General features: G+C 48.6%; 1 protein-coding gene across 1 annotated transcript in view; it reads right to left on the reverse strand.

Moving 5' to 3' along the window:
• The window catches only part of LOC119454059 (uncharacterized), a 29802-nt gene extending 16396 nt beyond the window's left edge, over nt 1-13406 (reverse strand). The window contains exon 1 of the mRNA XM_049667688.1: nt 13105-13406. The gene's annotated coding sequence lies outside the window, so the exon portion shown is untranslated. The remainder of the gene's footprint in view (nt 1-13104) is intronic.
• Nucleotides 13407-15700: the final 2294 nt, after the last annotated feature.

Genomic DNA, 15700 nt, shown 5'->3' on the forward strand with positions numbered 1-15700 from the left:
GCGAGCGACGAACGCGGTTGTTGGCAGAGTACAAGTGCGCCTCCCACCTCCCCCCGCTCCCTCCGGCGCTCGCTTCCCGCTTCCTTGCTTGCGCGTGAGAGATTGAGTGCGTTCCCTCTCCGTGATAGCGTGCGTCTTCGCACGCTTCCGCTCGGGCATACGGCGCGTGGCGAAGATTTTATCTATACGGAACCTCACGGCGACGGCGACGACGACGGCAGAAATCCGGTTGAAGTGTCCATATAATTGCTATCGCAATAAAATAAAGCACAAAACAAGAAAAAAACGGTTGCTTGTCCATTACTGCCTAACGTAGTCCTGCAGCTTCTTCGGCGTCTTCTTGTTACGGACGCTTCTTCTCACGGGTGCTTCACTTCCCGGCAGATTAAATGAAGCTTGTTGCGTGCGCTCTGCCGCAGGTGGTTCCGGGTTCAGGGATGCATTCACAAAACCGCTTTTAATTTTCAATAATGTTTTATTCTCTCTCTCAGGGATGCATTGTCATAGTTATCCGCGTTTGACGTGCCAGGTTGTGAAGGATGATTTACAGGTGCAATGGCGGAGTAATCGGATAGCGGTGACCAGTTCATGACAGCAGAGGTACCAAACTTCATTTTGCTGATAGCTTCACGGGGAACGGCCGCTAATTTGGAAGCATTCCACACACGCCCATCTTCCAAGAGGTAAGAGGCGGGTCCACGCTTTTCAATAATTTTCTTGGCCACAGAAAACTGGAGAGAGCTTCCCATGAACTGCAGGTAACCCGCACGTAATCACCAACGACGAAGTTGGCTTCCTTGGCACCGCGCTTTTCATCGGTGTAACTTTTCGACTTCATTTGGTTGTTCTTGATGCGCTCTCGAAACTGCTGTAGTACATAGTGTCTTTGAAGGGTCTGTGCTGAAACATTTGTCAGGCAATCCCACAATGTGGAGTCTGGTTCGAGGTAGGAGTCCATAAGAAGAACAGCGGGTGCAACACCAGTAGTTGCATGAGGCGTACACCCATAGGTTTGCAGGTAATCAAGCAGTGCTGTTCTTATATCACGGCGTTTTAACGGGGCCAATTGAATATATGACTTTAATAGCCTGTTAAATCTTTCAACCAAACCATTAGCTTGCGAGTAATACACAGAAGAGTTGTAATGCGTGATATTCTTCAACATTCGCTGAAGAAAATTGTGGTTCATGATCGAATACGATACCACGTGGATATCCTTCTCTAGCAAAAAGTTCAAGTAGAAGTTTTCTCACTGTAGACGTTGTCGCATCTCGTACGAAAGCCACCTCTGGTGACTTGCTGTAATAGTCAATAACTGTAATGGCAAAACGGCAGTCGGCTGAAGCTTGCGTTAAAGGTCCCACAATGTCGATAGCGACTATTTCCCAAGCTTTCTCGGGAAGAGTGACGGGCTGCATTGGAGATGCTGATGTACGCGCGGATTTGTCGCATGACTGGCAAGTTACACATGTGCGCACGAGTTCTTCAATGTGATTATCCATGCATGGCCACCAATACGACTCTCTAAGACGAGCTTTGGTGCGACTAATTCTTGGGTGCGACTCATGAGCCAGATCCATAACACGGCGTGTCAAAGTAGTAGGCACGACAATCCTGTCACCCCGGCACAGAATGTCACTAACAGAGAGAGTTCAGGTCGCACGTGAAAGTAAGGTAGCAGCTCTTTTGACAAGGATTTCTTGTCAGGCCAAGAAGCAGTGGTAAACTGCTAACTTGAGAGATAGCCTGATCGGCGGCACATGCTTCTTGAAGCTCTTGCATGGTGACTACTGGAGACAGAAGACATAAATTCTTCTTCGGGTGCATCTCGGATGAAACTCTCTAGGGGCAGCCAGGAGAGTGCGTCAGCCACGACATGTTCTCTACCCTTCCTGTACTCCATAATTTAGTTGTAGCACAGCAACCGTGATGACCAGCGCGCAATCCTTAATGGACGGTGACCAGTGCCTTTCGTTGAAAGGAGCGTAACCAAAGCAGCGTGGTCTGTCCGCACGATGAAAGGTCGGCCCCATAGGTAAACGTGCCAGTGTTCGCAGGCCCAGACGCAGGCAAGGGCATCACGTTCACCGACTGAGTACTTCCGTTCATGCGGTACTGCAGAGTACGTGAGGTGAACGCGACAGTTGTCAGTGATGTTCCGTTATCCTGCTGCAGTACAGCACCTAATCCATATCTTGAGGCATCAGTTGTAACGTACACAGGTAACTGAGGATAAAAAGGTGAAGAACCTCACAAGATGTAATCAGAGCTTTCAGCTGCTCCAAGACTGCTTTGTGCTGCCGCAGTCCAAGCGAAAGGCGCATTTCCTCGAAGCAAAGCGCGCAGTGGCTCCACAACATCAGAAAAATGCGGGATGAGCTTGGAGTAGAAGCCTGCAAGTCCCAGCAGCGAGCGAAGTTCATTGATATTTGTAGGTGATGGTGTCTTGGTTATCAGCCTCGATAGAAGGCATCAGTGGGAATAACCCTTTGGCGCTGACAACATGGCCTAGGAAAGTCAACTCCACGACGTCAAAAACACATTTATGGTCTAGTTTGAAGCCAGCATCAAAAAGCAGTTTCAAAACAGCGCGCAAATTGACCAAGTGATCCTCTCGGGAGCGTCCGTATACGATTATGCCGTCAATGTAAAATAAGACGCATTTGCATCCTTTGAGGATCATATGCATCATCTTCTGAAACGCTGATGGTGCCGATGCCAGTACGAAGCAAACCCTCTTGAAGCGGAATAGTCCGTCGTGCGTTATAAACGTCGTAAGATCGCGACTTTCTGGACTTGGTAGCAACTGATGATACGCAGAAGCTAAATCTATCTTGGAGAATCGCTGTGCACCAGCCAAGCTGTTCAAAAGTACCTGAGTTTGTGGCATAGGAAAATTGTCCACTACTATAGCTTTGGTTGGCTCTCGTAGGTCTACGCACATGCGAATCGAGCCATCCTTTTTTCTGGCTACGACAATTAGTGAGAGCCACTCTGAAGAGTCGACGCGCTCAATGATGTCCTGAGCTTCTAATTTTTGTAGTTCTGCCGAGACTTGCTCACGAATGACGAGTGGTAGTCGTCTCAGCTTGCTGGCCACTGGTTGAACAGACGCGCGAACTCTGGCCTTGTGAGTGAAACCCTTGAAAGTTCCTAGCTGTTCAAACAAGTGCTAGAACTCGGAACGTAATTCAAGAGGTAGCACAGGGGTTTCTGTGTCATTAGCAGGCACCTGAGCGGCGACCCTTGAATCTTCATATCCAGAGCCGCGATACCATCTAAACCAAGAATGGTTGTTCCTCCAGACACAACGTACAGAACAGAAGTGCATCGGCCATAAAATGTAGCTGGAGCAATGAAACATCCATTTATAGGAATGGCTGACTTAGAATAATTGAGGAGCTGGACGGATGTTGATGTCAGAGGAAATGCAGTAGCAAAATGGCATCGGTAAAGTTCTTCGGCTAGGATTGAAACCGATGATCCAATGTCAATCAGGAATGGCACGGAAATTCCTTCAATTTCCAACACTGCATAAATTCCCTTCTTACGGCTCCAGATGTGACAAACACTTATGTGATCGTCCGGGTCAGCTGTAGCTTTGTCGTGTTCTGCCGACATGCTGAACTTTTTTCTCAGATTTTCGAATAAACTTGCAGAGCTTTTCCAAATGGCCAATCTTTTCACATTTACGACATTTATGTGTCAGCTTTGCAGAGAGGGCTATTCGCAAGATGGTCCAAAGAACCACAACGATAACATTCTTGCTCTTGCAAAGCTCGACTGCTTTCACTTTGCTTCTTATAACATGTGCACGTGCCACAGTGCTTTTCTTTCATCTTTGAAGTGTTTTTGTCATTAACGTGATGCAGTTGTGCTTCGTGTAGTGCAAGTTCTCTCGCTTCTCTTGTCGCTTGATCATGCTGTCTCGCAGTGGTAAGGGCCCGCCTCCCCACGCGCTTGGTCTCGTGTCCGAAGGACTTTTACGATTTTAATATTCGCACATTGACAGGTATGCAACATGTAGCCCACTACCCTGGCATAACTATAGACCGTTTTATCGACGAGGAGGAACATAGCCTCGAACCAGTGCGCCCAATCGTGAAATCTTTTTCGCGTGGTCTTGTTTTGCAGTGCAATCTGTTATTCATTTATTTGAATGGTCTCATGAGTAATCTAGATTTATTTTGATTTGGGGGGGTTTAGGTAAAGCGGTTTAAAGCAAGGTCGCGGAGCTGAAATATTGAAATGGAGAAATTCGCAGAGCGAGCAGTCATTCAGTACCTTTTGAAGAAAGGACTGACACCACAAGAACGTCACAAGAACATGCTGAAGACAATAGGGGACCATGCTCCTTCTTATGCTATGGTGAAAAAGTGGGCTGCCGATTTCAAGCGAGGCCAGACATGAATTGTAGATGCTGCGCCCAGTGGTCGCATGCACAGATGCAAATGTCCAAAAAGTGCAACACATTGCAATGGCTGATCGACGTGTCACACAGCGGCACATTGAAGAATTTGCGGGCATATCAGTGGAGAGGGTTGGCGATATCCTAACACAGCTCCTGAACATGCACAAAGTTTCGGCCGCATGGGTGCCCAGACTTGTGACATTAGAGAACATACGTCTGAGATAACCTCACTCTGCAGAAAGCCTGCAACTGTTTGAAGCTGATGTTAATATTTTTCTGCAGAGATTCGTGACAATGGGTGAAACTTGGGGTGCATCACTTTTGTCCTGAGTCAAAAGAAGCCTCGAAACAGTGGAAACATCCCACCTCCCCGCTCCCCAAAAAAGGCAAAGGTGGTTCCACCCGTTGGCAAGGTTATGGTACCAGTGTTCTGGAATTGCAAGGCTGTCATTCTCCTGAAATTCATGCCATCAACGGGAATACTATGCAGCTCAGATTTGTCGTCTGAGGTCGGCAATTAAGGAAATCGGCGAGGAATGCTCCGTAAAGGGGTGCTGGTTTCACCAGGACAATGCGCCAGTTCACACATCGGCTGTTTCGATAGCTGAAATTCACTCCTGTGGTGGTTTCCAACTGCTTCAGCACCCGCCCTATTTCCCCGATTTGGCTCCCTCGGATTGCCACCTGTCCTCACCGATGAAAAATCACCTTGGTGGAAGTCGTTTTCCTTATGTTGAAGCCTCCATGGGCGCCGTGAAATACTTTTTGGAGGAGCAGGCCGAAAGGTTCTACGAAAATGGTATAATGAAACTCCAAGAGTGATGGCATACATGTGTGACTCTCAAGCGTGTCTATGTCGAGAACGCACTGCAAAATTTCGACCCATGTTCACTACCTGCGGGTCAGGCCACGAACTTTTCAGGCGGCCTTCGTATGTGCGGATCGCTGTTACTTCCAGCGGTATAGCTTGCAACGGTAGCGGTGTCATTAGAATTTAGCGCGATTTTAACGTGTTCCGTCTGTGGTTGCTGCGGTGTCAAATGACTCAGGGTTAACGGGCTACTACTGCGCTGTATTCGGCTGCAAAAATAACTTTCCGAAGCGAACGTGAAGGGCTATAGTATACTTCGCGGACTTCGGCTCTGTGGTTGCAGACAAGCGTCCGCTTTGGATTGCCAGCATAAACAGAAGTGACTTCACGCCACAACTTCGTCGCGTGTATGCTCTGGAGATTCTGTTTCCCGTGAGCGCACGACGATGAATTCGACATCCATGATGATCAAACTCATATATGAGCGGAAGGTATTCGAGTCGATCAACTAGTCGAATGTTCATATTTCTTCGTGCGCGCACGTTAAAATTTATCGGTTCAATTGTGTTACAAGATTATCATGCTTGGCAACCAAAGTTCTGGTGGAAGTTGGCAGAGGACGTCTTATGTAAAGAGTATGTGCCGACGAAGAAAATGAAGCTGCATTCTTTTTCGTTTTGTAACCAAAGCCATTCCTACCGTGTGCCGGCCGCCCCTATAGTTCAAATCGCTTTCCCGTGCTTCCGAATCTCGCCTGCAAGCTGTCTGGCCGACGTCGCGCATCGCGCGCTGTATTACTTCAGATAATAAAATTGCTCTTCCAGAGAGTAGTTTGTTCGTTTTGCAGCTCTCATAAGCCGGCGAGGTGCTCTTGCAGAGGCACCACTCGAGACCTAAGAGTGCACACATTCTTTGAACGCATCGCGTGCGTCTAGTTGATCGGGCATATTCCCGGCCTCTGTCGCCAGGTCGTTTTATCGAGAACTCCTTAACGGCCCGCCCGGTCGAGTTATTTTACAGATTTCTATTTCGTGCGCTGGAGTACCAGGTAAACGACATTTAACAGATTGTACCGCGAAAAATTTAGGAGCAGAAAAGCTACAAAAACTTAATTCCTAGCTTCTTCGCTAGTTACCTGCATTGGGATTCACGCTAATGCGACACACGGCATGGCACACAAAGACACCTCTGATTTTTGTCACCTGATAAATCTGTCACCTGCATGTCTAGCATTGACCTTAATAGAAGGTCAAGGCTAGACCTACAATGACAAGAGGTTGCTCGTATACGTTACGTGTCGACAATGTTCAGACTTGACTCGCCTCCTATTTAGATCGCGGCTAGAGCTGTGGCAGCGCCTTAGGGCCTCGCGCCGTTCGATATTGTGGCTATAACGAAGCTCAACGCTTAGTAACGACACTCCAAGAACTTTCTCAATCACAAAAAACTTGTTGACACCTCTCTGGCACACGCGAAAACTTGCAACTCGTCGTCAACGCACGTCCGCTGTGCATCTTCCAGCATGATTCCACATACCAGCCTGGCATCGTAATGCCCAGACGATAGACGGCGCTGTGATCGCAAGAATGGCGGGGCGCTTGATGAAGCAGTCTATACATGCTCCACCGTCATGTAATCTACCGAACGCGGGGAAGAATGTCATGGCGTACTTGCGTGCGAAGTCACAGTACATCTGGTTTAAATACAGATTTTGCAACAACAAATAATATCGTTAGGGAGCCTTAACGTTGAGCCAGCCTTCGCGTTTTAACACGGCGGTCCATTGCTTGCGGCGCTTTTCAGCAACGGGAAATTTGTGACAACTTAAGCCTTCTTTCCTTGGCATCTAAGCACAACCCTCCTCGGCGCAGCTCGTCGGCACACGGTGTTTCCTTCATCGAGCAACACTGCTAACCGTACACACACCCCCGCAAATCCCGCGGCAACTCAGAAGTGAGAACCTGAGTGAGGTAGGCTAATTAAGCTGGCCGATGGCCAACCGCGACGATTTTGGTGGTGACAAACGCACCACCACCACTTCGCGCAGTGAAGCGAATTTTCAAACGAAGCTTGTATTGCCTCACAAGTGTCGGCGGTGGTGATGGTGGTGTCACGGTGAAACCCTATCGGAAACCTGTTGAAAACTAGCGTCTCGTTCAATTGATACATACCAAAATTGGCATGAGAGGGTAAGAATGTATGACTAACATGACTGATAGGTAATGACATCAACAACATCACAGGCTCGTCAGTTACGTCACGATTAACCATAATAGAATCGCGTGTGGCGCATACCCGCATTGGATATGCGGGTATGCGCATAAAGGTGTCACACGTATATTTCTGATCGCGATCGGGGCCGATCCGGATCGGATTTCTTGATACCGGTGTCACACGTACACTTCTGATCGTGATCGGGGCCGATTCAGATCGGATTTCTTGATACCGGTGTCGCACCTTCCCTTGTGATCGCGATCGGGGCCGGTCCGCGAATCGGATCTCTTGATACCGGTGTAACACCAACACTTCTGGTCGCGTTTGGGGACGAGTCCAGATCGAATTTCTTGATCGCGATCAGCAGTGGTCAGCTGTTTCTATTTGCGATGCGAAGTGAAGCTTTCGCATTGGCGCACCCTGTGCTAACAGGCAGGCAGGACGGTGTAAGAAATATGCTTTTTCGTGCACCATGGCAGGCAGCCAACCCTAAGCGGCAAAACACGTGTGCAGTTACTCTGCCCAAAATGCACAAAAATCATCTGCTTCTGCCAGTTTCATAGCGTTGCATCATCGCTCATAGCACGGCACACAATAAACAAGCCTCAACTAAAGTATAAAAAAAGTCACAGGCCTGCGCGGCACACGCAGCGCACAGTCACAGCGTAAGCTGGTGGAGCGGCTTAAGAGTAGCTCCAATTTGGGCCCCATGCACAACAGGATCTTCGCGGCAGTCTGTTCGCCTCGTGCGCCGCGTTTGCAGGCACCTTCACTAGATGGCGCAACGACACTGACGGAGGCTTGGCAGCACGTTGATTGCGTGCCTCGTCGTCTGCGCCTGCGGACGCCGCGTTTGCAGGAATCTTAACTAGATGGCGCCACCATACTGGCGGAGGATCAAGTCGTCTCCCCCTGCGTGCTTGCATTAATAGGGTATTTTCCGCGGCCCGATAGAAAGCGCTTGCGTGGCTCAGTGGTAGAGTATCCGGCTCCCACGCAGCGGGCGCGGGCTCGATCCCGGCGGGAATCGGGTACTTTTTTTCGCGTTTCCGGCGATAGCGGTTACGCGGCGGGAACCGCCGGCGGCGGCATCATCGCGACCCGAAACGGCTATTGGACTGAGCCCATAACAGCTTACGCTGTAAAATCCATACGCAAACACACGACAGTTTTTATGTCTCACCTCGCGTAACTCTATGGGTGAAACCGGGGCGCCCCGGAGCGAACGGCCAAACTGCGAGGGCGAGCGACGAGAGAAAGGGCGGGCGGTGACGAGACCTAGAAGAGAGGCCGGCGAGGAATAATGTCGCTAACTTTAATTATTCAGGGGGCTTAGTTCAAAACTCCAGTGCTGGTTCCTCATTACGGAGTCTCAATCGGCTGTGATCCCATTTGGGCGGAAGTTTAAGCGACGCTTACACGAGAGAAAAGCGCGCCGTCCTCCGTAGTACCTAGGCAAACGCACTTTAGAAGCACGAAGCCCCGGCAAAATGTCGCCAAATCTCGCAAGTTTCCAGCAAAGAGTATCCAGATGTCTCTCTATCAACTAACGCATGCGCATGACATTCGGGCAAATACGAGAAAGAAGCTCTCGTCACATTCACCATGTACAGAGGCGAACAGCCGAACACAACGATCGGGTGTTCGCCGATCGGAAGGCACTGCCTCAGGCCATCGAGACGACGTAAAAAGCGCGCACGCCCTTGCAGGTCGGGAACCCGACGAGCCGAAGTAACCACCGGCCGAAAGGAGTCCGCCGCCGGCGCAGAGGAACGCGTACGCACCCTCCGACGCCTGGATGTGGTCGCCTCAGACCCCATGTTGCGCGCGCAAGCAATCCCGCCAGAAAGTCAGCCAATCAGGGAAGAAGAAGAACGTAAACTTTATTATCAAATCGATAAGATTCGAGTCCGGCGTATTTTTAGTGGGTCTGGGCACCTGCCGCGGACGCGGTTCCGAGACCTTGTCTCGAAGCGGCTTCCTCGGCTCGCTGGACGGCCCAGAGTTGTACTGTCAGGTTCGAGCTGAGCAGTGCGGTCTTCCAACGCGAGCGGAGGCTCGCGGTGGAAGAGACGTAGGAGTCGGCACTGCCCGAATTGTTTATGTCCTGACATTCCCATAACATGTGATTAAGTGTGGCAACCTCGCCACAGGATATGCATCTGTTTGTAGTGTACATGTCTGGATACATGGCGTGCAGGAGTCTTGGGTTTACGTAAGAATCAGTTTGTGATTGCCTGTAGTGTACTGCTTGCGCGCTGTCTAACCTAGCGTGAGGGAATGGGTATACGCGTGTCTAACTGGTAGTGTGTCGTGATGTCGTGGAACCTGGTCAAACGATCCTCCCACGCCCAGACGTTTGCAGTACCCCGCGGGGGCTCTTCCTCCGATGATGCTCGGTGAGTGAGGCCTCGAGCAACGCGGTGAGCCGCTTCGTTGGGGGTGCTCAGTCCAGTGTGCCGGGTTCCATAGCAATTGCCTTCGGTTATCCACGTCGACCTCTCCCTGGTGTATGTGATGTCGCTTGAGTATGTGATACGCCTCTTGCGATATGCACCCATTTGCAAAATTGCGAATTGCCGTTTGCGAATCGCAGATCACGTATGTATCCTTGGTTTTTGTGAGCGCCAGTGCTATGGCCGCTTCCTCTGCCGCTTCGGCATATGCCAATCAGGGAACCTCGTTGACTTTCCCGTGGGTGGGATGACAGCCGATTGACAGTGTTTTATGCTACGCAAAGGAACGGCGTCGCTCAGCTATGGCGACCGTTCAAAACCCCACACTGTTTGTTCACACACTACTGCCAGGATTACATATTGGCTATGGAACATTTGCGCGATCCGATTATTTATTGACCCTATTGCAAAACCCAGTATCCAGTGCCCAGTGCCATGCCTGATTATGGGCCCAGTGTCGCGCGCTGGGTACTGGGACGCTGGCAAGGAGCGGCATACTGGGAGGCGCTGGGCGCGGGGTACTGGTGCGAAATGCAGCTCTAGAGCGAGAAATACGTGGTGCCTGGCTACCTTATATATTTTTTCGAATACACAAAGAAACAGAGAACGTTGTAATGCAATAAAAAAAGAAAAAAAAAGTAAAACAAAAAATTCTGCGAGGATTCGAACCTCCGACCTACAGATCCTAATTCCAGTATCTTACCACTACACCACGCCGATTTTTTTTTCTTTATTTCCGGACATTCGGCAAAAACAATAATACAAACTACTGCATCAGCTGACAATATTCACTTTCCCACCGCTGATGTTTCACTTGCGGTTGAGATTACAAAACTTTCATTTTGACAAGAGCATCCATCAAGAACAATAGTTCATCTTCATAACCTAATTTCTTAAACACTTCACGAAGTTTACTCACATTTTCAGTAAAGTAAGAGTTTACTGTTCTCGGATTAATGTCACAATTCCTTACAGCCATGCGGTTTCTCCAGATGCTGTGAAGGCCGAGGACAAAGAACGTGTCATAAGGTATACTGTCGTGCCCTGTAGTTAACTATCGAATACCATGGGGTGTTAACGGTAATTCTTTTTTAATATTTCTTTGCATAATGTCCCAGAAGAAGACCGCACTCCAACAATCTAGAAATACATGTTCTATAGATTCTGGTTTCTTGCAAATTAAACACTACACCACGCCGATCCATGATTACCAGTTCATATTTTGCCATGTCAACGCGCAGACAAAGTTTTGTAGCCTTGCACAGACGTCTCGCACAGACATGGTAGATGCGATATCGCCTTTAACTAAAACTTACGCCTCTATCAGAACGAAAAAGTTGTTGTCCGTATTGCATAGTATGCCTGGAAGTGCTGCAACACTGATTTGCTTTTGTGATTGGTATATTAACAACGAAAACAGCCTTAAATGAACCGCCGACCCGGAATGTTGTACGGGCCGTTACTGCCGATTTTGACAGCCGTTTCTTATACTTCGCGCAAAGGTAATGCAACATTTCCATAGCTCGACAATGCTTTTCAATCGACACGAATGTTTAGGCACATATCTCCGTAACAGAAGCGGTTGGTTAATGCGGCTGACAGCCTTCGGCGACAGCACATATAGGTATGTGCATAACGCCATATCGGCGCTCATCGCTTATTATGCTGACACTGTACACACGAAAGAATGGTCTGTTTAAAAACACCGATGGGAAAGGTGAACTACACAGTGATTTATCCTCGATAGACTTGTTGATTCCTCAGCCCAGACGGGCCGATAGAGTGTAGACGAACTCGGCGGGTACGTACGGTAGGCTTAACCTTCGGTTGAAGCGAACGATCTCGGTGTGGGTACCGGGCGGATGCGAAAATGTTTGTATTTGAGCTTCAGAACCATTTAACTATTATTTTTAGTACAGCAGGGAATGTGGAAGCGCACGAATCACCGCAGCTTTGTTGTCGGTGCGATATCAATCAGCGGCACGCTTTCTGAGGTCCGTTCCAACGCGTCTAAACGGCTGCTCGGTTTCGTGTCGACTGTACAACACTGCGACAAGTCGCAGTCATCGATTGCGTACAAACTACTAGAAAACGAGGCGTTATCTGCGTTTGCGTAATTTCGTTCACGAATACAGCTATCCGCACAGTCAAAAGGGAAATGTACAAAGCGAAAGTGATCTCAAGTGTCGCATATGCATGGGCTAGCATCACGCACCTTTATTCCAAGCTGCAACACCGCCGACACGAAATAGACATTTATGATCCCAACCATTAGCGCTATATTTAGGTCAGGGGTCTGTTTTTTGGACAGGAGATGCCCATAAAATTGTATCAAGCATTTAATATTCAACAGCGCCTATACTCCGGCAGTGCGGCACAAACGAAACCAGCGCAGTCTCCAGTACGAGCCAGCGAACTCCAGCGCGTGTACAGCGCCCACCAGTGCACCCCAGCGTCATAGCAGTGAAACCAGCGTCTCGTCCAGTGTGACCCAGCACTTCTCCAGCGATCTCACCAGTGTCGCAGTGACTCCCAGTGACTCCCAGCCTGCGCCAGCGTCCCAGTGCCACCCAGTGTCAAAAAACGCGCTGGTTTCACACTGGAAGGCACTGGAAGACGCTGGTTTTTGCAATAGGGGATACCAGAAACCGGCACTGAACGGTTGTGTGTCTCCTTGGCAATCGAGAGCTGGTTCCGAGCTTTGCCAAACAAAACGTCTTCAGTTAATAGCGATACCAGAAGTGTATGGTTACGTTTAATACGCTGATCATAAGACACTTGTCGTTTTGTTAGTGCACAGTGCACTCCATTGTTTCCCTCTTGTTTCTAAAATGCCTTCTAGCATCATTCCTTTCTACTCTACGCGAAGTCATATTCATTTTCATCGTTAACTTTTCTCCTTCCCCTGTACGGGCAACATAATATTGCGCACTAATTCAGGCCCACCACTCTTATCTGTCACACGCCTTGAAAAGTACGTTGCACAAATGACGTCTACTACGGCTATTGCGCCCAAGAATAAAACGCGAAGACTCCGTTTCACAGTAGAGTTCCCAAAAGATTAACGAACAAAACGTGTACAACCTCGATAACGCCTCGCAAAATGAGCCTAGTGATGTAAAACAAGCGCATCGTATCAATTGCGAGAGCGCTAATAGACAAGATTTTGAATGTCGTTATTTAGCAGGAGAAAAGGAACGTTTATTACTCACCGACAAGGCAAGCCGTCTCCAAACAACGAAGCGCTCGCGCCTCCGTGTAACTTCTGTTTCCTTTGTCACGTACACCAACTCTGCGCGATCAGCGCGCTCGACAAACGGCGCGAAACACGACAGTCCACAGGACAAACAGAACGTTTTTCACGTCAAGGCCATGCTTCCCGCATACAGACCGTTGTCTCTCTTCCTAGACACTGCGGCAGAGCGGCGATAGACCCGCGCCAAAATTCCAGTGACGCGGACAAGGAGACGCGGACGGCGGCGAAATGGCGACGCGAAGCGGAAGACTGCAAAGCACTGCGTTGCCAACGATACCGCAACTAGAGTGACCGTATTCTAGGTCACCCTACCGCAACGAAACGTCCGCGGGGCGCGCGCTCGTCGAACGTACTGCCAAATTCCAAATGAGCCGCCGCGGGTGTTCTGTGCCGCCGCGAGAGGCGTTGCTGTGGCGCCTTTCCTAGGGTGCCTCGATGCCAGCGCCGCCGTTCAGGGTGGTGCCAACCTTTGACCGCCCCCGCGCCGCCGCTTTCTCGCTGCGACGCCATATTGTGTCACAGCGAGCCGTTGCGATTGCTTGGTGCCGGTGCTGAGTTCGAGGCACAGTGCACGCGGATGCTTCGCGGGCGCTTCTACTTGCTTGACAGTGTTCAGCCGCATGACTGACAAGCTATCAAGTGCATCGTGTCGACATGACGGGCTGTGTTCCCAAGTGCGCCGGATCGACGCGTAAAGAACTGCGTTGTTTTCGCTTCCCCCGGGACCCAGAGCGACGGAAGAGATGGGAAGCCCAAGTAAAGCGCGATCACTGGAAGGCAACGGATAACTCCTGCATTTGCGAGGTAAGTGTCAAGAATGTTTAGACTACCGCACCGTGTTTTTCATTTAAATAAGAAAGTATTCTCTGATCCTCGCTCACGTACCTACGTTCACTCACGAACTAAGCACTGCACCGATGCTGTCTGAGTAGCGTATGGTTTGCGAGCGCGCGTCGCATAGGCTTTTTTTTCGTTTTGATGGGCGCAGTCTGAACCCTTATTTTAAGGGCTGACGAAGATGCTTAGCCGCGAAATAGTCTTACATTAGCTACGAATCGTCACGTAAGCCACATATTTTCCTTTTTCACGGGAAGCACACATCGTGTGTGTCTCTTGTTTCTTTTTTTTTCTTTTTTCGGTACTGGTTATTTGGGACTAAAGAACGCAGTTCTTCGTCTGGGGAGAGCGGCTGTTTTGTACGTGGTAAGCGAAACATTGTGATTTTCTCTGATTTCTCAGGAGATATCTTGCGGACCTCAGGGTGTTACGTTACATAGCTGATTTTTTAGACTTGTACATATTTGTAGCGTGGTGATCGTAAGCCGATGGTCATTCGTGCTCATTCCCGATCATAGTGGGTACTGTGACGGTCTTTAAATGCCTGTGCATGGTATGCCCAGGTGTAGTAGAGTTAAGGGGCATCATGGGACCAAAATGTTTCGGCGCTTTCTGGCATGGTGTCTGTTGTAGCCTGTGCATTTCTTCGAAACGTGTGAAGCGAGGTAATACAGCATTGCTTCTGCTAAAATTTATTTTTAAGCACTGTAATGTGTTCTCTGTATTTACAAGGCAACTTTTCATATCAATAATCACTTTTGTTGTTTTACCTGTACTTAGAAACACTTTGAAGAGGACCAGAACGAGGGAAATCGACAGGATGGGCGCCGTCTGTTAAAGTCAACAGCCCTACATCATCATGGACTATATTTTCGAAGTGAAAAACATTGCTTATCTGTATTTGACTGTCTTAGTTTCATTTACGGTTTTTGTACGTGATATGTATGCAGTGTTGGTTATTTTTTCAATGTAGTTATCAGTGTTCTAATGGTTATTTATGAAATGTTCTGTACTCGCCATCGATGTGTTTGGCTGATGCGACGTATTCGATGGTAGCTGATGTATGTATGCTGGCTTGATATCTGGCTGGATATCTTCATTAATATTACCCGCGGTTGCGTTTTCTTGTTTGCATTCTTGTTTTCGATTTATATTGTGTGTAATAAGGTTGATGTACTCACTTAACCCCCCCCCCCCCTCCATGTAATGAATAAATAAAAAAAAAAACTCTCTCTATCCCGAATTGTGTGTCGAGCCTACCTTGCGAATTAATTTTTTTATCTCGTCTTTCAACATAACCTTCAGGCGCCACACAGTACATATAATTTTTCATGTACATATCTCTTTCATGATTGATTGTACTAGACATTATAAGTAAATGTATTTTGTGCATCGTTTGATTTCTTGTGTGTACTACGCAATATTGACACAGACAAGTTACGTTACATTTTTCTCTACAGCACTAACTAAACCTTATTTTCACATCGCAGTTATTTTTACACCAGCTTAATCCTGTCAGCACACAGTTTTGTGGGCAAAAAAAGCAAAAATTTCGCGTAGATATCGTCAAATAATTGCAACGAACGCGAAGAGCACGCGCAACGCAAGGGAAACTAACCGCCGTGCGCGAGTGGCTGGCTACGGTAAAGGAGGCGTGACGTGTAAACCAAAATACAACAGCGCAAAAAAAAAAAAAAAACTTCCACACACAGGGG

The sequence above is a fragment of the Dermacentor silvarum genome, chromosome 5, assembly GCF_013339745.2.
Source record: "Dermacentor silvarum isolate Dsil-2018 chromosome 5, BIME_Dsil_1.4, whole genome shotgun sequence".
Classification (NCBI taxonomy): domain Eukaryota; kingdom Metazoa; phylum Arthropoda; class Arachnida; order Ixodida; family Ixodidae; genus Dermacentor; species Dermacentor silvarum.